The sequence below is a fragment of the Anas acuta genome, chromosome 5 (assembly GCF_963932015.1).
Source record: "Anas acuta chromosome 5, bAnaAcu1.1, whole genome shotgun sequence".
In the NCBI taxonomy this organism is placed as follows: Eukaryota; Metazoa; Chordata; class Aves; order Anseriformes; family Anatidae; genus Anas; species Anas acuta.
The window spans coordinates 50,298,509-50,325,596 of record NC_088983.1 but is presented as its reverse complement, the minus strand read 5'-3'; the positions used below and the strand labels follow the sequence as shown (position 1 = coordinate 50,325,596).

Below are 27,088 nucleotides of genomic sequence, written 5' to 3'. Positions count from 1 at the left end.
TCACTGTGATATCATCAAAAAAAGGGGAAAATCATATAATAAATCTTCATATAATCACATTGAGCCTCAAATCTTGAAAATGACTCACAGTCACCAAAATCTGGAGATCAATTTAGACAAGTTACTTAGTGAATGATACAGTCCTTAGTCATAATCTATAGATACATCTAGTCTCTAGCATAGCCAGTCAACCCCCTTTAACCTCAGAGAAATATTTGATGGAATGATATCTGGTAACCTTTCACAACATTTGATTGCTCACATGAACAGAAAAAAAGTCCAGATACTCATTTTCCTGTCTTCCTCCTTCTGCCATCGTTGCTGCACATAACAACAAATTGACTTATTATTTGTGGCATAAGAGGCTGGTTTTAATGTGTGTAATACCATAATTAATAAAAATTAATTAATAAAAATACATACTTTCAGACATCTCAATAGCCATAGCTATAATTTTACTGGGATAAATTGAGTAGTAAAAAATCCTTCCAGTAAATTAATTTTACAGGTGTTTTGTTGAATGTTCTAATGAGACATTTTATTAATAAGAATATTACCATACTTAAAAGCAAGCACTAAATAAAAATGAGCTCACAGCTGTTTAAAAAACAGCTGCAATTATAGACACAGTGAAATAACCACTCTTCATCTTTTTTTTGTGGGCTGCTTTTAGGTTCTTTGCCTCTCCTCAGGTGTTATAGTTGATTACTATACGTATCTATAACATGAAAAGCACCTTCTGAATTCAGCTTTAGATCTCACAGTAAATATATAAATGCTTCTCTGAAACAGTCTGCCATGTGATCCCTCCAAAATTCTGAACTGATTCATATTGCAACTTGATTCATTGTGTGTATCTACACAAATCCCTTCATAGTGAGGAAAAGTATATTAGTTATGCTTACAGTAAATTAAGTAATATGAGAGGAATTCATGGAAATGGTTTATAAAAGGAAAAGACAAGTGTATCAAGACAAGTGTATCATTGGAGTCTGGAGAATCTTTGCCTGTGACTCTTTTGGAAGTCTGCTTCTAAGTTTAATCATCTCCCCCACTTCTACTAGTGGGAATGTAAATCAGAAAATGCAACAGTGAGAACTGTTAGGTTCAATCTCTTCTAATACCCTAACTGTACTTGCAATTTAGCATTCATTCCAAATTAGGATTTTTAATATTTTTAACTGAATTTATTGGATTTGTACCTGTTACTCTGGAGAGAACTGCAATATCTTTATACATGGTAGGTTACTGAGGTTATATGCTCCATTCCACCTTAACACATCACCTTCCCCTCGTGCTTCCCCTGAAAAAGCCTGCCTCAGAGTTTGAGCAAAATACGTATTTCACTGGCAATGTGAACGCGGCTCACCTGTACTGCTCACCAGTTTCACTTCCAGGCACATTCTTAAAACAAAATGTAAATCTGTCACTGCATTTCATAGAGTAAAATTAGGCTGTGCACACGAGTTTGCTCAAAGACTGTCTCCAGATATCACAACTTTCCATGTTGCTCATTATTGTAGGTGTACATGAGTTGCTGAGCTGGCCCTGCACATGAAAACTGAGGTACAAAAACTGAGGTAAATCTATGACTTACCACAAACACCAACTAATCAACACTGTGTAAGATCAAACTGCAAATCCAGAGCTCTACTTTCATTCACTCCTAGGGTATTTATCTTCTTAGATTTGAGACCTTAAAATCCCTTTTGATAGGGACATAAACACAAAGCCTTAAGGTAGATGCACTTAGTCACTATTTGAGCATACTGGATAACTAGCACTCAAATTGCATCCCTGTAAATTAAAATTCTCCCCAAGATCAGCTTATCTCATTAATTCAGGTAAAACTAACTACTCACATCCAGAAAATGTAACAGCAGCATCTGATCAAGGAATCAGAGTTGTTTTTTTTTTTTTTTTTTTTTTTTTTCCAGTTTTCTTATAATAAGACTGCAGATAATAGTTCTGCTTTACCCCTCCTGTTCCATAAAGCATTTCATCATTGCTCTTAAACAAGTCTGAGTTGATTAAAAGGTTGCACTATGAGGTCATCAGGAATATTTGTGAGAAAATAACTGCTTGATAAGTCTTTATGATGAGTTATAGGACAGAAGTTAATCTTCCATCTTTTGCATAGCTTTGAGGACATTGCATTCATGCACAAAATAACATTACTTGCAGGCTTTGCCAGCAAGTCTGGTGACACCGCAATGGACAACATCACACAAACAGTAACAAGTGAGCCAATAAAAAGCTATGTGTACAGCCTCTATTAAAAAGATAAAAAGAATGGGTGGAAAGGACCATGCATGAGGCATTGTCTTTTTTTAAAATATATATATATATATATATATATATATTATTTTATTTTGTAGCCATTCATGGGAAATAAAGCACCAAGTAAACAAGAAAAAACGAATTTGGTGATGCACAGTTTATATACAAATCCTGTGTCTGGATTCTTCCCAGACTTTGGGAAAAATTAGTTAATATAAAAAAAAACATGTGTTATTAAGTAGTACCTTAGGCACTATCATACTACACTTGTTAGAACGTACATGGTTGTTGGCATGCAGTGAAGCAAAGAAAGCAATACGCTGTGGACTTCAGCAGTGGTATCTCTGGAACAGCACAAGGCTAAGTTGCAAGCACTGGCACTGATGCAGCTGGTCTTCAGTTTTCAGTTTATTCAGTGTGCCTTTCCTCTGGAATATTAAATACATTAAGTATTTTGTCTGATGCAGTACTGGACTCCTCTTAGGCCAATAATAAGCTGGAAACATTCTGAGTTAAATCAGGTCCCATCTCACCTATCTTCCCCATTGCATAAGCATTTTTTCCTGTGTCCCCCACCTGAAGTTGATCAACCCTTGATGTTCCAGCACATTAGATAGAAGGCTCAAGTAATTTAATAGCATGACCTGAAAATTAAAGCTTGAAGGCAAAGCATTTTTCATCCAGCCATTAGCTAAGGATGGAATTTATTCACCTCATCTCTCCTGCATATATTTAACTCCTTTGTTAACATCACCAGCTAGAACTGCTGCTATGGGAAGATACCATCAGCAGTCCCTAGACCACAGGGTCTTGAGTTATGTTTTACAAAAACATCTGACAGCTCCAGCAACACCACTCATCTCTTGGCTGCCCACAAGCAGTGAGGACAGAGCTGGGGTACAGCACAGGGCTGGGGGCCTCCAGCACCACACGTGGCTACCAGTGCCCTGCCACTCACACTGTTTTGGCCTTCAACAGCCCCTGATGCTGCAGCCCCATCAGGCTTTGGAGCTCTTTCAACTGGCTTTTTTACAGCAGCATTCAGTATGTTGGTCTGCTGTGTAAGGCTAGTTCCCATACTATCTACTTGTTGTAGGTAAGTTGCATATTAATACTAAAAATAAGACTTTGTATGTGTTGTTAGTTTCAGCTGTATTGACCCAAAGATAAGAACTTTCTGAATTAATGGTAACTACTGTTAATAGCCTTATCTTTTAATATTTTTAATAAACATTTTTGTTCTGTTGAATCACATGTTGAGACGAGACTACAGTTTCACTGTGTTTTACAAAATTCTCAAATCACAGTTCTCAGTTCTAGCCTTTGATATCTTTCACTACTGTATTTTAGAAAAATACTTTATATACCATTTCTGAAATTTCATGTCTCAGTGACAGGTAATTTACCTTTTGTTTTAAGCTCACGACTGTAGAAAGTACAAGCAGTTTTGGTCTTCCTGTCTGTTGCTTTCGTGTTCATTTATTTTCCAAAACTTCAAGGTTTGCTTGTGTTGTTTTTTTTTTTTTGTTTTGGTTTGTTTTTTTTTTGCTTGTTTTTGAAGTGGGTGGCGGCACTAAACAGCTTTATCTCTGTTCCATGCTGCATTTTCTTGCAATGACAGTGGTGAGCTACTGCATGGCTCTCTCCACTGAGAGTTCTCATTCTATAAGACACATAAATGGCATTCCTTGTCAGTAAACCAAAATAATCTCTCATTTGTTGGGTTTTTCTTTCTATCTGCTGCCAGCTAAATGCATGGGGCTTAGTCAGTTTTAATGCATTTGCCATATCCAAAGTGTTTGTCAGCTGACAATTGCATCTAGGAACTGCCTGTGCAAATCAAACTTCCTAGCTGTCCTACATAGACTTTCTATACAGTTATACAGTTGAGACCTGCTTTATTCCATTCATATGCCCTAGAAATTCAGAGGGTTTCTAATATCAGAACCTAACATGATACTATCCAAGGCTCTCTCTGATAAAGAAGCCTGAACCAGAATGTTTTTTCCCCACACACAGAAAGACATCTTCAACACAGTTAATGGCAACTCTGATCCACATTAAGCTAAGTTTTCTATCTGTCTTGAAAAAAAAAGTCCTGATTTCATGATTCTAATGAAGTTGATGGGAATTTTGCCACAGCTTTGGTTGGGCCAGGGTTTTATTTTTATTAATAGAGGTCTGTTTTAGCATTGTCTTCTCTATTCTGCCTCCTATATTTAGCATATCACAAATTCAAAATGCTTCAAAGCCCCACAGAAGCCTTATCAAAAAGAGATAAAGAAACCTTATGAAATCTCAGGTTACAAACAATGTCAGTAGCATACCTGCAAAACTCAATTTCTGTGCTTGCCCAATGTTTAAACTCCTTCAAACTCAGCTGTGTTACATTAGCCCTTTTAATCAGAGCTGTTTTTCATTTTGCAGTGTAAATACCAACTCTCAGTTCCCTCAACCACCCAACTCAGAGCCATCCAGAGAGAACAAGAAAGGAAATATAAAGCACAATGAAGATGCAAAGACAGGAATAGGAAAAAGAAAAAGGGTTTCAATTATGCAATACAATCAAGAGCACCTGTGCTGGAATTCATTAACTCCATTGAGCAGGCAGCTGCATATTTGCAACATCCTGATGAGGCAAGGGAAAAAAAGAACAGATCACTGACTGTACAGATTGGAAAACATAACAAAACATTTAAAATACCTTTTTTTTTTTTTTTAAACTCAGACATTTGATTATCCTGTTCCCCTCTCAGAATGGCTGATTTCCTGTATTTGAGCATATAAGTCTGTGTAGTTCATTTTATAGGTTTCTTCAGTATAAATACAAAAGAACAATAAAATAATATTCTCCAAAAAGTACAGTTCATACTAGTGTTTCTGTAAAGTTAAATACTTGAAGCAATGCTGAACACCTGTCTTCTGAAGTTAATCAATTGAGAGACCATTCTGACTAGCCTAATATGGCTGATAATTGTGGTTTAATTTTCACCCTGGTATAAGTTCTTACCTATAAGAATTTATATTCTTATTTTCCCTGCTGCAGGTTTGTGTTTTATGCTAGATGGGTAAGCCTATAACCCTTGAAACTTTCCCTTGTACCTCTGTAATCGCTTTTGGCTGTGGAGAAAAGTCCATATTCCCGATTCATACACCTGTGGCAATTAAGGGACATTAGGTGGATCTTGACCTCACTGGCTTCTTTTGGCCTCTGCTAACAGTGATCACATAGGTTATTTTCAAGTGCTTATTGGACTTTTCAAGGGGAAATTCTGAAAAAGCAGATCACAAATGTCTCCTATGTGCAACTGCTCTGATGCTGTGGGAGGACTGTAATGCTGCCTCAGATTATATTCAATTCTACTCATGTTGCTTAATGAATGAGGTGTGTGAGGAGTCTGGATTCAAACAATGGCCTCTGCAAAGCTGGAACATCACAAGATTCCCATGAACAGATTTCCTCAGGTTTGGCAAGGGAAGACAGATGCATGCTGTTAGTTATACTTCAGTGGGATCTTCCAGTAGTATCTTTAAAAATGGAAGACTTTAGCAAGAATCCATTGTGCACCAAGTTTTTGATCTCTTACTAAAATATGAACAAGGCAAGCAAGAAGAACTGACAGTATTTGGTCTGTGCGTCTGTCTGCCTGGATGTAGTGTCACACTTTGCGTTATGATTTGTGTTCTCCTTTATATTCTGGAGACTAATTCATCTATCTTGAGTACTCCTTCTGTTCCACTTGAAGTGCAATGGAAGTGACTAGACATCCAGAATTCCTGATACTGAATTCACATCTCATATCTGAGTGTCAAAAATCTCTATTGAGTTGAATCAATTAATATTGAATTTGTATAACTGAGAAGAAAATTAGGATTTGACCTCTTTTCCTCAGTTTTACTATAATATCATGCTTACTAATGTAACATACTGTACAAAAGAATTCTAAAACAGAAGAACACTATTAATAGAACAGCTGAAACTGAGTTTCAAGCATTGAAATACTACCAGACAATATATTTCCTTAGAAGTTGGTCTAGGCATAATTCCTTTCCTCAAAATTTCTTTATTCTCCTACTTCATTCATTACTTTAATGAAATAACACTTGCCTGTCCTTTAGAAAAGGATTCACATTTCTTATATATTTATTTTTAAAGACAAGCATATGATTAAGATGGCTTTATTAGCACATTTGAGGTCAATGACCTCATTAGATAAGTAATTTCCAATGAAAGAGCCTACTACAAGTTATTCTACTAAGACAAATACAGCATTGAACAGATGACAAAGAACAGCTAGTGGCAAATTGGAAGGTAAATAAAAGATGAGCATAGCAGCATCCACCAACCATTTGTTACATGATGGCTATGACTAAACAAACATAACAGAAGTTCCACGTCTTGAGCAACTTGTTTCATATAGATTATTCATACCTACCTCACCTGAAAAATATCATAATGCATTGTGGGACACCAAGGAAGTTTAGGAGATGTCAAGGGCATGTTAAGAGACTACTTTTGGGATCCCTGAAGGGATGTGTCTGAGCTGGTACATTTGCCTGGATCCAAAAGCAACCAGCCTGTATTAGCGTGACACTGTACCTAAGGTGGCAGACCCAGTCTTTCTGTGAGGCTAATTAGCATGATCATACTGCTTCCAGTTTCAAAGCATGTTCAATCATCTCTTTGATATCTCACTGTACAGGCATAATATGTAGTTCAGTGCTAGTCACCCACTTTTGCTCAAATTGTCAGTTGATAGCCCTCTTTTGGTGCTAAATATATAACCAAAGCCTGCCCTTCCTTAAGGAAACAAAGACATCCCTCCTTTATATCAGATTAGACAGAACACTTCCAAGGATCCTCAGCCTGTCTGATTCAATCCCAGTTCTCTATCTTCAAGGAATTTACTACTCCTACATAAAAACTCTAATTAATGATATAGATGTGCCTATATACTGACTTTTCTTGCCTGCTTGAGAATCTTCATGCTTGAGGATGTATGACCATCAGAAATAGAAGAAAATATTCTGGGCCACAATTTAGAAGTGATTTTTATCAAATTCTATCTTGTTTTCCTTATTTCTAAATAGAGAACTTTCTGCTGGAAAGTCTGACAGATTGGTAGGGTCCAATCAGGGATCTCATTTTAACCTTGATCATCTGACTGTCAAAGTCACCTTCCACTAGTAAAAAAAAAAAAGATTAATAGGTCACAGAAAACATTTTAGTATCCAAGGTATCTTGACTATTAATAGAATAGTTCAGTTGAAAGGTCCACTTGAAAGGGAACTTTAAAGATTGTCTAGTCCAAACTGCCTGACTTCTTCGGTGCTAACCAAAAGGTAAGGAATGCTATGAGGGCATTGTCCAACTGCCTCTTGAACACCAACAGGCAGGGGACATCAACCACCTTCCAGGAAGCCTGTTCCAGTGTCTGACCACCCTCAAGGTAAGTACATTTTTCCCAGCATCTGGTCTGACCCTCCCCTTGTGCAGCTGTGTGCTATTCCTCACATCCTGCCATCAGTTCTCAGGGAGCAGAGACTAGCACCTGCCTCTCAGGAGGCTGCAGAAAGCAATGAGGTCACTCACAGCCTCCTTTGCTCCAGGCTGGACAACCTAAATGTCCTCAACCTCTCCTCACAGCACATGCCTACAAGCCCTTTTACCAGCTTTGTTGCCCTCCTCTGGGAACCTTCAGGTACTTTAACATCTTTTTTATGTTTTTGAACCCAGAACTGCACACAATATCCAAGGTGAGGCTGCACCAATACTAAATACAGTGGGAGAATCACCTCTTTTGACCAGCTGGCAATGGCATGTTTAACATGTCTTAAAACACTGTTTGTCCTCCTGGCTGCCAGGGCACACTGCTGGCTCATGCTGAACCTGCTGCCAAGCAGCACCCCCAGGTCCCTTCCTGCTGAGCTGCTCACCAGCCACTCAGCTCCCGGTGTGTGCCTGTAATCAGCATTACTCCATTCCAGGGGCAGCACCCAGCATCAACCTTGGTTGAACTTCATGCCATTGCCAATTGCCCAATGATATATTCAATAAAATACTAGCCCCAGCATTTGCAATAGTTTGCCAAGCAGTTGCTGGATGCTTTACATTTCTGATTTGTTGGTGACACCAGAAGCTTCAATGAGCATCTTTAGCCTTGTTAAGTCTGATTGAGTGAGCATCTCTTCCATAATTTATCAAAATGTTTGCAAAAAGTTGATATAGTACATTTGATTTCCAAGGTGTTAGCTTTGAAAATTTAAGGGTAAAAAGGCCATGCTATCATGGGGTAAAGAGGACATTTTCCCTCATGAATTGATAACTGACAAAGGTAGAAAATCTGTGGCAAGCATTAAAATGCCCACAGAAATCTGCATCGGGACCTCTGCTTTTTAAAGTTTAAGACAGTAAAAAAAAAAAAAAAAATCAGTGAACTACAAAGAATAACAGAAATATCTCAAAACACTAAGTGACTTTGTGATAAAATGGCAGATAAAATCCAATGCAAAATGAGTGTTTATGAAGAAAGTACTGTTCTGAGGAAAATATATACAGTGATAGCTCTAAATCTACTGATACTCAGAAAAGTGATTAGGGAGGCATGGACAACTCTTTGAAAGTATCATTCAATATTCATTTGTGGTCAAAAGAAAACTGAATGTTGATACTTACTAGAAAAGAAACTGAGAGCAAAAAGAAGATGACACTACATGTATATAAATCCCTTCAGTACTGCTTATTACAAGTCCTGTGTAAGTTTGCTACCTCTTAAAGGCAATTTTGAAAGAAACTATAAAATATACACAAAAAACAGCAAGAATGGCCAAAGAAAGAGAATGACATTGACTTGAGGCAAACCAGAGATATTAGGATTCTTTACTTTGGAAGAGAGATGCAAAAAGATGTGTATGACATGGAGAAGTTGCATTGGGAATAATTATTCACTGTCCCTTAACACAAAAGAACTGGCAGGTGCCTCATTAAGTTACCAGCATCTCATTTAAAATAACCAAAGGATTTTTTTCATATCGCACAAAACTGCACAGTAGAGCTGTGTGCTGTAATATGCTATAGTGTAAAATATACATGAGTTTAAGAAACAAAACTAGTCAAATTCATGAAGCACAGATCAACAGCCCCTTTGTTGTTTTCCAGGTTGCATTCATCCAGTCTCATCCTCATAAGTGTTCAACCTAGTTTTAGCCCAAAGGAGATTATAGTCTCCACTGAAACGTTCATTCTGTGTCACAAATCTGTCAAGGACTGTATTCAATGCTCTGAAAAATCAATTTCATGCATAAATTTTGAGAAGTTTTTCTTGTTAGAAACTAACGCACAACAGCAGTCTCTTTAGGCTAACTTTGAATCTTATTCTCTAACAAGACCTAGAATGCTTACAGAAAAATCCTCTGCTGTTCTTCTCTCCAAAGTGTCATGCATGTTAACTGCATGACGTGTTAATCAGTAGGTGTCAACCTGGGACAATTAAGAGCCTTAAGTGCAACTTTCATTCATTTTATACCAAGCTACACACACACTTGCATTACATAATAAAGACTAAGGCTACAATGTCAATAATTCAAAAGCTGCCAGAATAAGTGCTCATTCTATAACCTTCACTGGTCCCTCTCTAAGTATGCTTTATGGTAAAGTCTTGATTACATAGTTGTACATGTATATTTTTTCCACAGAACTCTCACCAGGACTGTGATATGACATGATGTTCCTTAGGCTTGAAAATTGAAGGAATTAAAACAGTGTATTCACAGCAACTCCTGACACTTAGTGTTTTCAGGATATCAGAGTTATCTGTGATATCACCAGCATTACAGTCTTCAGATTCCTGCTCTTCCTGACTAAGCATCTGGGACATGAGCAAGGGGCTGCACTGCTATTCATTCTTATTGTTAGCACTGTCTCCTCTGGGAGATTTAGTATGGAATTGTAATTGCATGGCAATAATCTATGAAGAGATGGATATACTTAATATAAATGGATATTTTTATACCAGTTTCAGCTCCTAAACACTAAGATGCATCTGCTGCACCTTTCAAAAATAAACACATTTCAAATGACCACCTTTCAAAATAAACACTTTTGAGCAAGCTGTCATGAAATAGCAAAAGAAATCCGTGACACAAAGGTGACTAAGCTAAACTTCATCTGCTTGCTGAAAAGTCAATGTGGTCAGCTGTTTTGAAAGAAATGATTGAAGAAGTGTTTTCCTGGCAGATAGATCTTTGCTATAGAAAAGTCTCAGCCTTAGCATATGAAGTTTGACAGTGCTCTATGCACACAAATTTTGGATGATAGCATTAATTTTACATAATAAATGTAAATGCATACAACCAGTAATGCCTAAAAAGCAAGAAGCTAAACTATTTTATTGACTTAAGATTCCAACATATGGCAGTTTTACTACAACATGACACTTTGAAAAAGTTAGTATTCTTTCTATGGAAGCTAGTTGGAAATCTATGTGACAAAAAGCAATGAGGACAATGATTTTATATAATACAAAGCACTGATTATAAATTAGTATTTTATTTCAAAATAAAAGACATATTGTAAAGACATATTCTTATGGTATTTTTCATTCTGATTATACTTCCTCCTCTGCTCAAACTAGTACATTTAAATACTTTATATACTTAAATATACTTAAAACATTTACAGATGTTCAGAATACCTGCAAGTACAGATACTAATTCCAACTCTGGTGACACTGATAGCCATGTTTCCTCAGGAACTTCTGTCCTTTAAGAACTCTTACAAAGAGGAATACAGCCTAAGAGAATGCAAACTATCACAGATAATCACTGGCCAATGCTCTGCTGTTTGCAGTGTGGATTAGAACATGTTTTACCTAACCTTTTACCTGCCCTAGCATATAAGTAATAGGATGAAGTGGTTCCTTATTTTCATTTCCTGGTTTTCATACCTGTATATGTGAAATCCCAAGGAATTTTAATTGAAAACATGCTGTATATAGTAAGAAACTCTTTAGAATTTTAGAAAATTCCCTCAAGCTGAGGAATGATCACTATATAAAGGGGAACTATCTTTCGTGTGGCTCTTGTGACTTAATGTTATTATATACTCTAAATTCTCCCTGCTGATACTGGTACTCATATGATGTCTGAAACTTGTTTACACTACCATAACTAAAAATAAAACATCAAAGAATAAAATAGCCTATAACTGCCAATGGCTAGAAGATAAGTTAGAATAACAACAACCATGACTCACTATGTCTACACGTAGGGTTCTCCAACTCAATTTCATCACAATTTATATATTTTTGATTTTTTTTTTTTTTTTTTTTTTTACAAACTTTAATTTTTGTGACCTAAACATTAAACCCAAATCAAAAATCCATAAGTACTCACCACACTGAACCATATCACACATTCACACTGAGCAACAGTCAATGGCACTATAGGGAGGATAGGGAAATGGTGGAGTGGGCAGGGAAGTAGAGGATATGGGCTCACATCCTACTTCCTTCTTCTGGAGCAATTAACAAGTATGTGTTTATCAATCAGTGAATAGGAGACTTTGACCATCCCACAAGGCAATGTCCCCCACAAAACATCCGTTTTTCAACTGCAGGTTGAATGAAGGCTGCATTTTGCAGTTCAATTTATATGAGACATTGTAGTGGCTGTTAAAACAGTTAACTGCACTCTTGGATTACACTCTTATTAGAAAAACCATGAGTCTTCAAATACATTAGGTGACAATGCAGTCACTTTTCTCATGCTTTAGGGTCAGAGGAGGAAAAAAGCCTTTCCCACAGCTGTCAGATATAATGCTCTTATAAATGTCCTCCATTCCTTACAGGGCCCATAGGCCACATGCAAAGCTTTCCCACCCCATGCATCTTCACTTGAAAAAGCTTTATTCATCAGGTTTATTACTTAAAGGACTGTAAACACAAATGCTAAGCTATGAACAAGTCCATATGAGGGTGGTGAGACAATAGTGAGCATTTATCAATTAAGGAGTTTTAACAAGTTAAACATTGTGATGAAGAGAAAGCGCCATCTAGTGAAAGCAGTAACTTAAATAATAAAAAGTGAAGTTCAATGTTACCAGTTTCTAGATGTGTGAAAATAGCCAGTGTTTCATTAATACAATGTCTCAATCACAGCAAGCTAATTATTAAAGTCTTCCAAATTTGAGTACACTCCATGGTGTGTTTTTTTTTTTCCCCCAGTTTTAGAAACAGATACACATTGTAAACCCATTTTATTCTTAAAGCAAAACATGAGCAAATTGTGCTGGAAGTGCTGTGGTTTCTCTATAAGCTACTTTTCCTTCTGGAAAGTATGAGGCAGAGTGCAACCTCTGAGCCACTATGCAGGACTGAACTGCTTAAAGTCAAGCAGTCCACAGACTTCTCAGAAAAATGAGGGAAATTACCTTGAGGTCATATCTGTTTCTATTCTACCCTCTCTTCAGCTCATCTGGTCTGAATAAATTCATGGAGACAAACTGCATAGGATATTAATCTCTGAAATCATTAATGCTCAGAATCATTGCTTTTAGTCTATTGCCCACTGGTAAATAAAGATTCTCCAATAAATCATTGGAAGGCAATCTGGAGTAATTAAACCTCAGATTAAAAAGGTAACCTGAGACACATTAAACCACTAGGTAAATCAAAGATTACCTTTTGATTTTCAAGCATCGAGGAATGAAAAAATTTGCCTTAGATTCATGATACAGAAGTTTTTCAAAGGACTTCACTGTAAATGTGTACTTTTATATAGATTTTTTTTTTTTTTTCAGATTGAAGCTGAAGCACAACGCTCAAATCCAGAGTCCTTCAGTCCTTCATCTTGGGCTCCTGACAGAAGTTTCACAATGCTTAACTCTAACTATCACCCTGCTTTCTAATGGTAATGCTTCTCTCTGCCCCTTCTGCTACAAAGAGGTGGGAAAACATTTCAATGTCACTGTGAGTGTTGTGAATGTCACCTCATTGTGAAACATGAAACAGGCTGTGAAAATATGTTCATTATTTATTGAACTGCTAACAATGTGCTCAGCATTGAACAGGATACTAAGTCAAGCCTTCCCCAAACTGCTTGTAACTGAAATAGCCAATGTATGTTTATAAATCCCCACTCCTAATACATATACAAACCTCCCAACAGCAGAGTTAATATACCAAAAATTACTTATAATCTCCATTTCAGATCTTCCTACTAATCACCCTTCTGGAAATTTCAAATTGAACTTGACCACCTGAGCTACTGTATTCCTCATCTCTGAAGATACACTGCATAACTTGATACTCGGAGTGACAAATTTACTTTCTCCCTGTGAAACTGAGGGAAAAATCTGAAAAGTGCAAAACGCTGACATCTTTTGATAACTTGCTCTGGCCTTTTATTATTTACTCTATATTAAACAGTGTAGTATTTATACTACCAACTTTTTCATTAGAATAGCAGTTATAATTACTCTGGGCTTTACTACTGTTATCTGCAAGTTCTCATGATAAACATTATCAAGGACATATCCCTTTACTTGACAAAAAGAAGCTCCCTTCCTGTTAATTTATTTACTTGGGGTTTGGAAGTACTTGAACAGCAGAGTAGGCACTGTAAGCAAACAAGTTATTAAAAGCATATTAGGAATGATTTAGAATGGTTCCACAAACTGGAACCTGTAATGGGAAAGATTGGAGGATGACCCCTATGAAGAACAGTGCAGAGCAAGGAAGAGTGGAGATATCCCAAGATATTTCTGTTAGTACATCCCAGAGCACACACATCCCCTGGCACCTCAGAGCAATGCTACAGGACTGGTGCCAAGACTGCTCATTTATTAATTTATTCTACCTGCAAAAGGACATGAAGAATCTGACACTTTGGGGTTAGTGATTTATTTAAATTCTTCCTTACTTCTATCTTCATTTTATTTTGTTTCCTCTTAACATTACTTTTGAATGAGATCAAAATATGCTTAATCATTAAAAAGTACCTGACACTTTCTGTAAAAGCAGTAATATTTGCTTTTGTTGTAGCTTCTGCTGTAGAAAGAGTAGAGTTAGAAGCAATAAATATTGAAGCTCAAGGAGAAAGGCTGGGGATTAATTTGAATGATTTCTACACACAATAGAGTTTCAGTACATAACACCCATCTTTCAATATGTTTAATACAATGCAGCTGGTATTAATTCTTACTTGCTGTAGCATATATTGCTAATTAAACAGTTCTGTCCTGCTCTAATTTCTGTTTAGTTGTTTGCATATATTTCCTTATTTTGTGCTGGCACATTGAATTGGTGATTTGTCCCCTTGATGTAAGCAGAATTGAAAGAGGCAATAGCTGAACACAAGCTGCATTGGGAAAGTGTTGGGGAAAGGATGGCCTACCATCAGCAGGAGCACCCAGGCATCTTGTCTGCCAGATGGGGCATATGCTGCCTCAAACCCAGACCTGACCTGTTCTATACCATATCATATCTTTACATTAGGTAAGCCACACCATCTTGTTACTTGAGCTACCGTCATAAATATGCCATCTCTGCCTGCTGGGGTAAGGATCTAATAATTCATTAGGAGTTAGGACACATCTTTCATACACATGCTTAAAATCTTAAACTGTTTATCTGCTGAGACACCTAGGAGTAGGTGTGGTTTTACACTTTGAGCAACTGTGGTCCTGTGGCTGTACTTTAGGATGTCAATAAATTTGGCTTGGTTTAAAGGCCAGTCAGATGTCAATGGAGGAATTCTCATCTATGGTAGATAATTTCATTACAATATCACTTAAAAATTGAATACATAATTTTAAAATGACAGTAAAATGTTTTTCTATGTTTTTCTGTAATATGTATAATCTACATTCCATAAGAGTAGTGTCCATGCTTTCTATATGCACTTTCTTGGTAATGAAAAGTCACTGAACTCTCACTATTTATACAGCATATTTGAAGAGTTATTTTTGGAGGAATGAAAATATAAGCTAATGAGTTGAAAAGATGAGTTTCTCTGTGTTGTTTTGGGAAGACCAGTGCCTGTGGGTTGGTTTCATAATGCTTTCACAAAATTCCTGAAAAATCAGTTATTAGAAAACAATTTTTTTAAAAAAATATTTACCTTCTCTGTTGAGCAATCACTTCATAAATCACCTCAGATCACACAAGTAGCATCAGTCTGCCCATGTAAAACAACACAACTGATTCAGGCTGACAAGACACCACACCTAGCCATGTATTAATTGCATGGAGGTGAAAGAACAAAAACATTTCTCAAAAGATGATAAATGAATGCACAGACAGAATCACCACTTGTCACAGCCATGGTCTTCTGATACTTCCAACATCGAGCTGCTAATTGCATGGCCCTTCATTTATGAAGCTAGACCTTTCTTTATAGGCTGGAGTCGCAAGGGAGAGACTGAAAAAAAATCTCCCTGCTTCCAGTTTGATTTGCTTCAGTGAGGCGGCCCCAGCCAAAGCTTACTGTGCATTTTGTACTGCTTCAAAACCCATTCTGGATATACTTCAATGAGACTTCAGTCAGTGCAAAGGCCTTACAGAAGTTCTCTGCACACAGGAAACTTGCATGCTGTACAAACATACTCTAAACTTATAGCAAAAAACACAAGTATTTGATTTAAAAGTTTAACATCAGCAATCTGAAGGTTGAGAGCTCTTCTTTGAACTCAAGTGACTCATGTGAATTACTTTGTGCTTCTAAGTCACATCACAGCTTTTTGCAAATGGTTTCACATGATTGTTTACTGTCAGGTGAGTACAAGTGACTCAAATATAGGCTCGCATGTGAAGATGGAGACATGCAATGAGGATCTGTAATTTAATTTTTTGGCAAACAAGCATTACGCCTATTTAGCTTAGTTTCAGTAATTCAGGATAGAGGCAAGGTGAGACACCAATGAGCAGTACTGGTGTGTCAGGATGGCGATTCTCAAGTCAATCATTCTGATCACAAATAACTTGCTAAAAGTCAACAAGTTATCTAATATGCTGTCAGAATGCACTGATGCTAGTCTGACACCAAGAAAACTACATCTGAACATTTTATGTTAAAAAATGAAAGGAATTTCATCTGCATATCGGTTTACCTCATCACTCAAGGCTTTTAATGAGTTTCGTTTTATTAAGTGCTCCTTTACTCAGGAGTACTGGGGTGCTTGACACAAGCTAAGCCCTTTAGCCTTTTGTCTCCTGAGGTTGGCAGCCTTTGTGTTGTGTTGTCCACAGCACTGTAGCATCTGAGTTTAATAACTACTGAACACATCACCCTTACAGACTAGGAAAATAAATGAAGGAATACCAAGATTAAAGTGATCTGGGTTCAAAGTCCAGAAAGTTATAGCAGGGTTGGGACCTCAAGCACAGATCTACAAGCCAAAAAAATGTTTTTTGAAATTCAGGCAGTAAGGGTGTGTGGAAGCAGACAGTAATAAAAATAAAGCTGGCACTCCTTGCATCTAATCGCCTGTTTTAACTTCTAAGCACCATATCAAAAACTTTAGTGCATTCATCCCATACAATTACAAGGTGCAATACCTACTTAAATATTTTAAGGATAACTAAAAACACCAGGGCATCTGTAGCTTGAACTTCCCTTGGCACTTGTTGTAAAGAATTAGATTCTTAGCTAGCTTTGAAAACATTTGATAAGGTGATGGTTTGGCTTAAAGTTTACATTGGTGGTTGCTTCCTTTTCCTCCTTATTCATAGCTAATTAAATGCATGCTTAAAAACATTTTTCACAATAGCTTGGAACTCAGAGCAGTAAAATTATTTCCAATAATAATACATAAGTAAAGGAACTCTCAGCATTGGCCTTAGATATTCTGCATATTTGTAATAAAGACTGCAGCAACCAAAAACCCATGAACTCCTGCAGGATAATGCATGCTTGAAATCTGCCTAATAAGAGTCAAACACATAAGTAATGCACAAATGCAATAATGCTGTTCTGATTTATGCATTGATTTTGGAACAGATTTTTAGTTGTCTGCTTGCTGTTTTTCCCTAGTAGATACCTGTATGCATACCATAGGTGTGATATTTTAGTATGAATGTGAAATAGTAATTTTAAGTTACTCTTCACGTACCATCCTGCTTCACTGCTTCAAGATGTCTTTTCAACAGTGTTTCTATCAGTGAAATTGCTAGAATGTACTACCTACTCAAGTATTATGACAGACAGGGTAATACAAGTAAGATAAATATAAACAATATTAATAAAAAGGAAAGACACATTAACACAGTAAGAATAATTCACTTGCAAGTGTGGATGAACATCAAAATCTTTGAAACACTGCCAGTCTTTTCCTAGAACAAGGGGAGGGTTTTATAGATAGAAAAGTCTTTCTCTAATTACTATCCCTTCCAATTGTTCAGATATATCTTATTTCTAATACTCTATGAAATCGTGATTTACAGAGGAAGACAGTTTATCAAGTACCACAAAGAACATTTACTTATATTTCTCATTACAAATTTGAGGTTTTCAAATCATTTATCTGGACATAATTAGGCAGAGCAATATGCAAAAAACATTCTCAAACCCCCAAATGCACCTGTCTTCCTTTCATTGCACATTTTGAGTGATTGAAACTGAATTTTATAAATGCTACTTAAACTATACATGTCCATAGCATGCAGTTATTGCTTTAACAGGAAAAATGCACCCTTTCTACTAGGCAAAGGTTTCTAGCTGGAGTAGCATTAGCAGGCATCATTAGGACGCTACTAGGTACAGCTGAGTAAGCTTTGCCTCAGTTATGTCATCCATCTCCCAGCCATTAAAAGTAACATTGTAAGCTGTTATGTAGTTGTCATATCAGGAGGAAGTCCTATTCTGCTTTAATTAAAATTTTCTGGCAATGGATAAAGACATGGAATGGAAATAATTAAGCCCATATAAGTTATTCTCTTTTGCTCTTAAATCATTATTCAAGAGGAAAACCTCTAAAGTTTTATCCTTCACTGTGCCTTTTTTCTGAGACTATTTTCTCAGGTTCCTGCCATTTATTAATGTGTTGATTCATTTTAGCAGGATTAATATCTCAGGGGGGTCATATTTCATTTCTGTTGAATTTCCAACATGCAGAAGCTGTTTCAGAGAATCCTTACCAAATAGTTACAGATGAACTATCTTTGGAGATCAGTGTGATGTATTTAAAATTGAAGGCAGCTGCAATGCACAGATTTAGGTTAAATGGCTTGGCAACTGCCCAGCCAGCCAGCCATTTGGAAGATTTTCAGTCACAAGTGGTATGAATAAGCTGTCCAAGAGTACTCAAGGCCAGAGCCAGCAACTTTGAAACCCAGTACCCCCTTTTAAGGCAGATGAAGCAAAAATGGAGCCCAGAACCCTCTGTTAAGCTCTCGCTACGCTCTGCTGAGGCTCTCAGAAAGGCATCTGGAACCATAGAAGGAGCAGTGAGAAGGCTTAACTCAGTCACAAACCCATTAGCTTCTTATTGCCAGTTCATCAGAAAATGCTGAGAGTCAAAAGAAAACTGGCATTATTCAGATAGGGAAGCAGCATTTGCGTCCCTTCTGCCTTCTCTTCTTCCCACTCTCCACCCCTCCCCCCCTTCTTTAAATGCCTAAGTGTTCTTGAAGGTAGAAGGTAAGCCAGCCCCTTTTTATTTAAAACTTTTTATTTTTTTTTTTTGCTGGACTACACTAATGAAGTGGGGAAGCAGCTTTTTCCTCTCCACATACTGGTATTCGCTGTCAGCTTCCTCACTTCCATGCTTCATTATCTGAAAACAAGCCTACTCTATAATTATGTAAGAAATAACATTGCAACACCACAGCAAGCTTGTAGCAAAGCAAAACAAAGAGGGAAGTAGATTAATTTTGGAACTAGACTGGTTTCATTCACTTGCAAGAACTACAAGTGTCCTTCAGGTGATGCCTGGCATCCAGCTGGGGGCACACCTCCAGGTGGGTTTACCAGGATCTCATCACAGAATCATCTAGGTTGGAAGAGACCTCCAAGATCACCAAGTCCAACCTCTGAACTAACACTAACAAGCCCTCCACTAAACCATATCACTAAACTCTATATCTAAACATCTTTTAAAAGACCTCCAGGGATGGTGACTCCACCACTTCCCTGGGCAGCCTATTCCAATGCCTAACAACCCTTTCAGTAAAGAAGTTCTTCCTAAGATCCACCTTAAACCTCCCCAGGCCTTCCTCTGCCATCCATCTCCTACAACCAGTCTGTCCTTTCTGTTCCCATTTTCATCCATCACAGTGTCCCAAATCTTACAGATGCAGGGCTATACAGGAGGAAGACGCCAGGAGATAAAGGCAAGAGACACTTTCCACCTGCCCTGAAGTTCTGGTTGTTTGGCAAAAAATAAAAAGCAGACTAAGTAATGAGTGACTTGTTTGACAGCCTAGCGGTTAGTGTGACTTGCTATCCTGAGTTCAACTCAAACCCTTGCTGCAGTTTAAATTCAGGACAGAATAATATGCCAGTCACTTGCACCAACTTGACACTGTGTGCACAAAATGGATATAATTGATACACATTTGTTGTTTTGGATTTATTCTGGAGTGAAAGTGAGTAATATCTGAATTGCAACTGCAAAACACCTGTTCAAGCACTGACTGAAATTGATTCAGCATTATACAAATTAGCAAGGCCTGTGTTACCTTGTAGCCTGGCTACATAGCTTGCACATAACTGAGATCTCCTTTCACCTTTGATTTCAGGGGACCCCTTCCAACATTACAGTAGAAGGGCCAGGAAAAGAACAAAGCTCCTAGGATGAGTCACTTCTCCAATGTCCTGGGGCATCAGCCCAGCACGTGCAGTTTCATTTGCCCCCTTCCTTGTATGCACGGATCCTAAGCATGTTTCTGCTACACATGAAATTGAGTGTATTTTTGCGTCAAAACCTCTCTGTGAAGCTGAAAAGGAGCTCATTTTCAGCTCATTCCTCTGCCAAGCAAGCTATTGCTCAGCTATGTGCCAAGAAAATACTTGATTACTTTAGAGACTATATTGTTCAGGGAATCTGATTAACAGAGGTGCATGGCTATAGTTGCATTCTCCCCATCTACTTGCAGAACTTCTAAATTCAAAGTTTTACTTGACAACCCTAATTAAGAGTACATTAATTTAACAAGCACAACCCATGAGACATTATAGCACTGAAGCTAAAAGGTTTGAGCTTACAGTAACAAATGTTTTAGCTATGTACAGTTTTTCATCTTGCATGGTATCAGTGTTCTACAAACTAGTACATAGAAGAACTACACAGGCATTCTTAGCTAAGAGTGTAAGGGTGGAAAGCAAAAGTTTGGGCCAAAGATAACTCTGCAAGTACTGCTGTTGTGAAAAGTTCTGCTGAGTCCTTGAATAATGCAGCTACCTCAGAAGCAACAGCTGCTTTTTCTGTTTACAAATAATTCATTCAATAAACCTTTATTTTACGACTGTCTACCCAAATATTTATAAAATACTTTGCATATTATCTGACGGAATATTTCATGCAGGCAGCACCACTACATTATCTTGCAAAAATTAATCTGTGTACTTGTGTAATTTAATTATTAATGTGCTGTTCCTGTTTTGAATAAGTGATTTAAACTTCTTAAATTGTAGACTCGTGAGCAAGGAATAATACACTTCCTGGCAGCCTATTTTTTTCCTTCTCAAGTACACTTGTCCCAAAATTTTGAGTAAACATCTATTTGATTTCATTAAATAAGGGATTTTTTCCTCATTTTAACCCTACTTCAAACACATGCTACTTTATATCTTCGTTTGAAAGCATTTTTAAAGGTATTAATGGCAGGAGATACGCACCTCCAGCCACATTTTTCACCTACATCTTCCCCTAAAAATAAAAACTTTTCTTTAGGGGATTATTGCCAGTGTAACATGGGTGTTAGAAGCAAGCTAATCCTTTCAGTTAGAATGCTTATTTTTCACAGAGGGCATGTTAGGAAGAATGTTTAAAATAATGTTCTTTATTTATGCATCCCCTTGCTTCTCCAAGCCACTAAAAGCCTTTCGGAAGCCAGATTACAAGTCCCCACGCGTTTTCTCTTAAAAATAATATGCCTCCAGCCTATGTTCTTGTTAGTTTACTCTCTCACTTGGATCCAGAGCGAAAGCTCTACCCTCTGATCACCCTGGCTAGCAACCTGCATCAGGGCTGCACATCTCCAGCTCCAGGTGCTTCCCCCTACTCCCCTTTGCCAGCCACAGGGCGAAGGAATAATCTCAGCTCATAAGGATGGCTGCACTGAGGTGTATTGACCTCCAAAGCAATAAAACAAAAGTATGTTTTGCAGCATGTGCAGACTGCTAACATCATTCATTAGAATTCTTCTCAGCTGTGTTAGTCCAGAGTTTTAGCTACTAATTCAGGTTAACGGCTCTCCAGCTTTTGAGAGAGGCAGTAAACAAGAAGATGGAATTCAGCAGGCATTTGAGAGGAATCATTGGAAGAAGGAAGGTATGAGGCAGAGCACAACTTAAGTTAACTTTTTGTCATATACAAACTTGCTTTATTAAACTTTTAACTTGTCAAGATCTCAGCTGAAACGCTTGTAAAGTCCAGCGCCTCAGTGCAACTAATGTTCTTGACATTTTATACATTATATGAGGAGCTTCAGGTGTAAAATGCATTGTAGACAAAAGACTTCCTTGTCTCTGAAAGAAACTCATAAAATGGTTGAATTGTCAGAAAAGTGACAGCCAGGAAGGGACAAGAATGCAAATGGATTTAGAGCTGTGAGAGCTCCTGAAGGACACAGAGTTAAGTAGCAGCCTGGAAGAATCTGAATTTACATCCTCCTCTCCAGAATTCTCTCACCTGTAGTTGTGCCATACAGTCTGCAATGCCATCAGAAAGCAAAAGGCTTGAACTGAGTTAAAAACTAAGTCAAAGTAGGAAAATAGAAACTATCGACATACAACACTTAATAACCCAGCTCAGAGATATTAAGTTCAGGGTAAACTGAAGTGTACTTCTTTGTACCATCTTTGAATCTTTTGACATGCTTATTTACTCCAAGCAAAATTCAATCAATATTTATGCTTGCATATTAAATAAAATCCAGTGACATACCTGATAGCCATAGATACTAAGAAAAAGTATTCCCTTATAAAGTAAAGCTAAATAACCCTTATCATCTACTCCCAAATACATTAATATATTTGTTTGCTTTTTCACAGTTGTTCTGCCTGCTTTGATACCTAGGCACCCCAAATGAAACAGAGCCACCTGGATTCCTCTGTGGTACAGCATATACATCCACTGACTGGGGCCTCTCTTCAGTTGTCCTATACTATGCTCAGAATCTCCTATTCAAGGCATACAATACATTGTTGTATCTCTTTAATCTTTCCCAGAATACACAGTAGGTTCTCTGCTGAACCAAACACCCCCTGCTTTTGGCAAGAACACCAAAATTCTGCTCACACTTCAATTAGCAGCCATGCAACCTTTCCCATCATTCCTTCAAGCTTCACCGTGTTCACAGTACTTCACAAAGAAGAATACATCAGTACAAACTTTACCTCATTCAAATAAACACAAGAAAAATAGCTTCTATTGACATAATACATTTCTAAAAAGCTCTCCAAGCAGTTAGCTTAAATAGGGGCTACTGACTATGACACAGCTCCACAGGAGCACAACCCTCCCCATCACATCAGCATTGGTTTCAAGTTGCAACAGCATAGTGGTGTGACCAAAATCATCTGGAGAAGGAGTATTTTTTGAAAATCATGCATGTACTTGTTACATCTCTGCAGGAACCTGCTCATTTCCCCCTCAGAGAGAACACAAGAAGACTAAGCTTCAAAATCAGAAGATTAAAGTCAAGCGGTGAAAAATACCCCTTCAAAATCAGCTACATAAGCTTGCCAGCTAATCCAGGTATGATTGAGCTTCACAAGTAGAGACTGCCACTGCATTTTCCTCCATTATTAGAAGTTGCAGAGCACCTCTCCCTTCCCTCACCAATTCCTTAAGCTTTAGTTAAATTAAATTTATCTAGATTTAGGATTACCCTAACAAAATAACGATAGCAACAAAAATAATTTCTTACCTCATCCACAAGCAGCAAGAACAGTCACCAACGAAGGGAGGCCTGCAGTACCCAGTACAGCTTTACGCTCCCTGAACAGCAGAGCCCGATGACAACCCCCAGAACTATGACCCAAAGGAGACCCATGCCCGCAGGTGGGGAGGCAGGGAGCCAGGTGGAGCTGCTCAATCTGTTGAGGCAATGAGTGGTCACAGCATGCTTCAAGTGTGTGCAGCAGGTGGGGAGTGTGGGGAGAGCTATAAAAGCTGGATTCATAGGAAGTCTTTTATTTTCTTCTAGGGAAGTTTCAGAAGGTATTGGGGAGTTTTTTGTTGTTGCTGGTCTTTTTTGTGTGTTATTGTAAAGAACTAGAGAGTTCTTCTATTCACTTTTTTAATTTAATGCAGCTTGTATGTTTTTGTATCACTATTATGGGTTGAAGTATTCAAAGTTTGGCTTTTGAATTCTTAGTACTCAAAGTCTTACGCTCAAAGCACTTTTATTTTCCTTGTTCTGGCTTTATCTGATGCTTCATGAGAACTGAACGTCTACATAGGACACCTCCAATTCTCAATATTTAACTGTGTACATGTATATAGTAGTAAACAAATGTCAGAAGACAACATGTTTTATAATTCTGTCAATAGAGATAAACACTTCTAGAGTCAAACATAAACTTTACTAGAAATGAGGACTGCTTCAAGCAGAGTGCTGTTGTGTCATCTATATCACTTAAACTGCTTGTGTATTCTGTGCTAAGCAGAAGTGTACAAAGCAGCAAGATTATTGATAGTCCAATTAATTTATATGCATGCATATACATGTACTGATGCATGTGTGTAATATGTGAAGTGTCATTTTATGAAGTTACTTTATTAAACAGCAGATAGTGAATTTGAAGGAATTGTGATATGTGCAAGGGTTGGGAGGGGAAAAAAGCAACACACACTTGCAGTCTTAAGTTCAGGCTTTTAAATCTACAATCAAGTATCAAAATAAAAGCTACCTCTTTTTTCCCAGTTGGTGAAAAGCCATAAACATACAGAAAAATCAATGTAAGGAGCAGGTGTTCAGGTACTGCTCTTAAGCACTGCTAATACACTTTCAAGTACACTTTTTCCACTCATAAAACGGTGATCCTACTGTGCCAGCCATGTTAGCTGCACAGGCTAATTCTGCTGTTGTTAAGACAAGAAATGTAATTTAGCCAGGCATGATGAGCTTCTGTCGGCTTAAATTGAACTGCCTACTTATTGTGTGTCCCTGCACTTCAGAGAGTAAAGAACTGCAAAAGCAAATTGCTGAACTCTTTGGATACTTGTTCAAGCCAGATGGAGACCCACTTTGTATCCTTATGTAAGAAGGACATAAATGATTATTTGGTGATCTTTTTTGTCCTTTGACTTTCCCTCATTTACTGAGATTAGGACAGGATATTGAGCAAATACCCTATGTTTTTTTTTATGGTCAGAAATCTGCAGGTGCTAATCTACTTTACCACCGTTTTAGTATTCCTGTGCAACAATGATAGATTGAAAAAATAAATTTCATAGTGCAATATTGATGTAGCAACCTCTTTCTGATGTTATCACTTAAATCATCTCTTCCTCTATCTGAAACTATCCTTGCAATGTTCATTTTCAATGCTTGTTTTTGTTTCCAGCATATCTTGGCTATTACATGAAGATACATGACAGGATCAATGTGAAAGCTTTGTTTTTCAGCTCTACATGCGTTCTTCCACTTGCATTTGCTCTGTCAGTGCAGTATGGCATGCTTTTGTTAATAACCCCTGAGCAGATACTGGTAGCTCATTCTGTTTTACTCTAACAAAATTCCCTGCACAGGGTGATATGATTTTTTTCCCTGAAAAAAATAAAGAAAAAAAAAATGAAATATAAACAAGTTTCTGTGATTCTCCTGGAATTTTGCTTCCACATAGACTATCACAGATGTTGTTTCTTTTCATCACTGGCTTTTAGTACTGTACCCCATGACATTCAATAATGTTACCCAGTAAAAAGGTAATAAAACTGGTATTAACCTCAGAGACCACTGAAGAATAGAGTTAACCTAAGTAGGGGTCAATGACACTGATTATTTCTCAACAGTTTACTTCAGGATCAAAAGTAATAAAACAAAACAGCGATTTGAGTGGGTTAGAAAGACCTGTGTAATATAGTGCAATAGCAAAAGGTTTATGCCTTTTTTTCTTTAAGATTGCAGCTGTCACTTCCTCACTGAGCTACCCGTTGCATCTAAAGTGTATGTACCTCTCCTCAGCACTATATTTATGTATTTAAAGTTTGATTACCTGTTCTCCAAAATTCAGTGATGAATTAGACAAATAAATATAAATATAAATTTATTTTAAATATAATTTTTAAATGTTAAATATAAAATGGTTTTGTGCCACCTAAATTGTTAATGAGTTTTACTGACATTGGAAGTAGTATTTGTAAACATTTCTTGATATGTTTTTGGGCTGACGATGTGTCTCATTCACTTTGTCTTTTTGTTGTTGCTGCATGGACTTCTTAGGAAACATCAGTATTTACAACATTTCTGACTATATGCAAGGTCTGATTTGATTAAGATAAGAAAACTTTCTCCGGAGTCTACAGGGATTATATTTTACATGTATGCAACTTTTCCAGTATACATATTAGTATTCAGTGTTCCCACTGAAAATACTATGATGAAGAAACTGTAGCTTAAAACAAATAGGAAAAAAAACTTGTTGTGGAAAATTATGGAAAATTACTAGTCTGATTACACAGAATTGTAAAATTCTGCTTTTTTTTTTCTTTAAACTTGAGGACTGTTTCTTGTAAAATAGAAAAATAAAAAGGGAAAAACTTAACATAAATAAGTGCCAGCTTATGACCTGTTCCTTCCTCAGGACTCTGTTTTAGTTACCTCAGGAAACCTCAAATACTTGAGCTGACATGAGGGCAGAGGCAGACAATATCTGACCCTGCAATATGCCAAACTGCTCTGAGTGCATAGCATTAGGTGAATAGATCACCTACATCACAGAAGGAGATATGCAGTGACAAACGTTATGCCTTTTCTCTGTCTATGCCTTTTATCTTGGAGTCCTGCCACTGTGAAGAGGTCTTGGCTATATATGGTGTGTTCGCTTCTTAAAGTACGCTTCCTGGATGCTTTTATGTACTGTTCAAGAGCTTTCTGATATGCAGTAATACCTCCCCATATCTGTGCTAGAAGTACTTTTTAACTGAAAAAGTATTTTTCCAGACCTGGTGATTTTGCAGGTCCCACAAATTATTTACACCCATGATCCAGGCCATACCTCTACTCTCTGCATAAAGCAGTGCTTCTTTCTCAAGCCCATAAGAAATTTGTATTGTTTTACATGAAGTCTCAGATATTGTTTTTTGTTGTTGTTGTTGTTGTCCGTTTGGTTGTTTGTTTTTGTCTTTAGAAAGCCTTACTGTCTGATTCCAGTGCTTTCAGATCAGAAGACTGAAGTCACTCCTCCAGACTAATTTAGCTTTGTGGTCCAGAATAAATCATTCTGTTTCATACAAGTGTGACTGAAGGAATTTCTTTCTTTCCAAACACTCTGAGTAAAGGCCATTAATTTACCATCTATCTGCCTTTGGGTACTGATTCTTTTTAGTGATCTAGGTAGACCAGTAAATTTTTTTTTTTTTTTGCCCTCAGCTATAGCGTTTTTTTCTTGGTCCCAGAGTCCAACAGAACTGCCATCAGTT

General features: G+C 37.3%; 2 long non-coding RNA genes across 2 annotated transcripts; both read left to right on the top strand.

Annotated features, from left to right (window-relative positions):
• Positions 1-2,951: 2,951 nt before the first annotated feature.
• Positions 2,952-14,725, top strand: LOC137856600 (uncharacterized). Its single transcript, XR_011096618.1, has 3 exons — positions 2,952-3,376; positions 13,079-13,188; positions 13,489-14,725. It is a non-coding gene; the product is annotated as an uncharacterized lncRNA (long non-coding RNA).
• A 6,866-nt stretch (positions 14,726-21,591) lies between these two features.
• Positions 21,592-23,516, top strand: LOC137856601 (uncharacterized). Its single transcript, XR_011096619.1, has 3 exons — positions 21,592-21,769; positions 23,074-23,197; positions 23,385-23,516. It is a non-coding gene; the product is annotated as an uncharacterized lncRNA (long non-coding RNA).
• Positions 23,517-27,088: the final 3,572 nt, after the last annotated feature.